Here is a 3,123-nt window from a genome sequence, read left to right on the forward strand (position 1 = left end):
AACTCTTTGCGACTCCATGAATCACAGCACGCCAGGCCTCCCTGTCCATCACCATCTCCCAGAGTTCACTCAAACTCATGTCCATCGAGTCAGTGATGCCATCCAGCCATCTCATCCTCTGGCGTCCCCTTCTCCTCCTGCCCCCAATCCCTCCCAGCATCAGAGTCTTTTCCAATGAGTCAACTCTTCACATGAGGTGGCCAAAGTACTGGAGTTTCAGCTTTAGCATCATTCCTTCCAACGAAATCCCAGGGCTGATCTCCTTTAGAATGGACTGGTTGGATCTCTTTGCAGTTCAAGGGACTCTCAAGAGTCTTCTCTAACAATTTATTTAAATCTTTGAATACATTTTTTTCTGCTCTGTTAATAACTGTGATTTTTAAAAATTTATGACAAGAAGTTTATGATAATAACACATGCTTAGTAAAGAATCATATTTGTTTAATTTAGTGGTAGGAAAAAATGATTTTCAAACTGTGGGTTATGATTCAGTAGTGGATCATGAAATCAATTTAATAGTCCTTACCAACATTAAATAAATTGAATTAGAATAGGAAAAAATTGGAATACCATAATTAGTTTGGTGAAACTTTTATACCAGCATGTATATATATATATATTTATATCTTGGTTCACATTATATATATAATATTATTTTTTATTTTGAGTTGTGTCAAAAGATATTGAAAACCCATGACTACAGTATGGTGCTGTGTTTTACAGTTTTATCCCCACAAATCCTAATTTAGTCTTAAAAGAAATATTGTTTTATTACAGACTATCATTATAAGGGAGACTAATTTAATAAAAATACAAGGTTAGTATACTCAACTACCCTATGAGGGATCACTTCATTGATTAGACTTTATATGAACGATAAATATTTTAAGAGATGGTTTTAGCTGGAAAGTAGAAAGACCTCTAATCTAAAAGTCAGAGAACTTGACTACTATTTTCAGGGCCGTTAGCTAAATCTCTTAACCTGCATAAACTTGAATTTACTTTTTTGGTAACGATAGAAAAAAGCTTTAGGTCTTTTATCTCTGAGTTGTAAGCATTAAAGAAATCTTACAGGACTTTGAAAACAGTAAAGTGGCGTCACCTGCCCAATCATTCTCCAGTGTTTTTGAAATGTTGCAGTGTATGGAAATATTTAGTGATTTCCTTGGTTAAATCTGGCTCATGTAGAGACCAAATTAAAGAATATCAAATTTCAATAACTTGGATTAAATGATGTGTGCATTAATGATAAGTAATAAAGAAAGACTATTACATCTACCTTGGATTATTGTGTAGAGTACTTCATTTGTTGATCTATGGACCTTAGAATCCTTGATTCTGGGAATTCAAGTGCTGGTGGTCCATTGGTTAGGACTCAGCACTTCCAATACCAGCCTGAGTTCAGTCTGGTTGGGGAACTAACATCCTGCAAGCTGCATGTTCAAAAAAAAAAAAAAAAATCTGGTGAGTGGGAGTAGTTACCTGAAAGGGTAGGAGACATGAATTTTCCTTGTAGAGGGCTGAATATGTTATGGCCGCTAGGAAAGGAAATATCCAATAAATACCCACTGATGGGTCAATTTTTAAACATTCGGTTGTCATGTTATTATTCTTATAGTTACTGTGGTTCTAAATGACCTCACAGGGAGATGAAAAGATGAACTTTTAAGTGACTTTTAGTTTGTTTTTCAGCCTTTGGACAAAATTTTTCATAGTCCATTATATTAAAAGCATGTAATGTTTCTCTTGAAATGTAAGTTCTTTAAGACTATTTTAAAGCAGTTGATGATTTTTGAAAAAGCAAAATGATCTTACACTATGTACAGAACCTGTACAAAACTTCAAAAGTGTAGGAACATACACACACATTCTGCTAAAGAATGAGAAATTAGGAAGTGATAAAAGTAAAAAATATTATGTTGGTTTTTATTTTTAAAAATTAAAAAAAATTTAATTGAAATATTGTTGATTTACAGTTTCCCTGGAGGCTCAGTGGTAAAGAATCTGCCTGTAATGCAGAAGACCCGGGTTTGATCCCTGGGTCGGGAAGATCCTGTGGTGGGCATGGCAACCCACTCCAGTATTCTTGCCTGGAGAATCCCTATGGACAGAGGAGTCTGACAGGTTATGTCTACAGAGTTGCAAAGTGTCAGACGTAACTGAAGCCACTTAGCAGCAGTAGCAAAGTTGATTTACAGTATTATCTTAGTTTTGTAACCAAGCAAAGGGCTTGTGTGCTCATGGCTCAGAAAGTCAAGTTTGCAGCAAAGCAAGGATTTACTGCAGGGCACCAAGCCAGGTGATTGGGAGATGAGCCTCAGATCAAATGGCTCAGATGAGCCAGCTTAGTCTTTGAGTTACAGGTGTTCTAAAGGGGAGGAACAAAGAAACTGGGATTACTCATTGCTCTGTGACATTTCTGTATCTGTGATTTTAGGAGTCAGAATCTCTAATTTATGAGTTTCTGGCCAGGTGACTCCATAGTCTGTGAGCTCAACTTGCCCTAGTGAAACGACCTGAGTTTGTACCTTAATAGTGACATCTGTAACAGTGATGTTAGTGCATCATTAAGAATGTTATCAAAAGCTTTTGCACAGTAAAGGAAACTAGAAGTAAGGTGAAAAGACAACCCTCAGAATGGGAGAAAATAATAGCAAATGAAACAACTGACAAAGGATTAATTTCCAAAATATACAAGCAGCTCATACAACTCAATACCAGAAAAACAAACAACCCAATCAAAAACTGGGAAAAAGACCTAAACAGACATTTCTCCAAAGAAGACACACAGATGGCTAACAAGTACATGAAAAGATGCTCATCATCGCTCATTATTAGAGAAATGCAAATCAAAACTACAATGAGATGTCACCTCACACTGGTCAGAATGGCCCTCATCAAAAAAAGTCTACAAACAACAAATGCTGGAGAGGGTGTAGAGAAAAGGGAAAACTCTTGCACTGTTGGTGGGAATGTAAATTGATACAGCCACTATGGAAGATGGTATGGAGATTCCTTAAAAAACTAGGAGTAAAACTATCATATGACCCAGCAATCCCACTCCTAGGCATATACCCTGAGGAAACCAAATTTGAAAGAGACATATGTATCTCATTGTTCATT

This window comes from Bos indicus, chromosome 13 (genome assembly GCF_029378745.1).
Source record: "Bos indicus isolate NIAB-ARS_2022 breed Sahiwal x Tharparkar chromosome 13, NIAB-ARS_B.indTharparkar_mat_pri_1.0, whole genome shotgun sequence".
Taxonomy (NCBI): Eukaryota; Metazoa; Chordata; class Mammalia; order Artiodactyla; family Bovidae; genus Bos; species Bos indicus.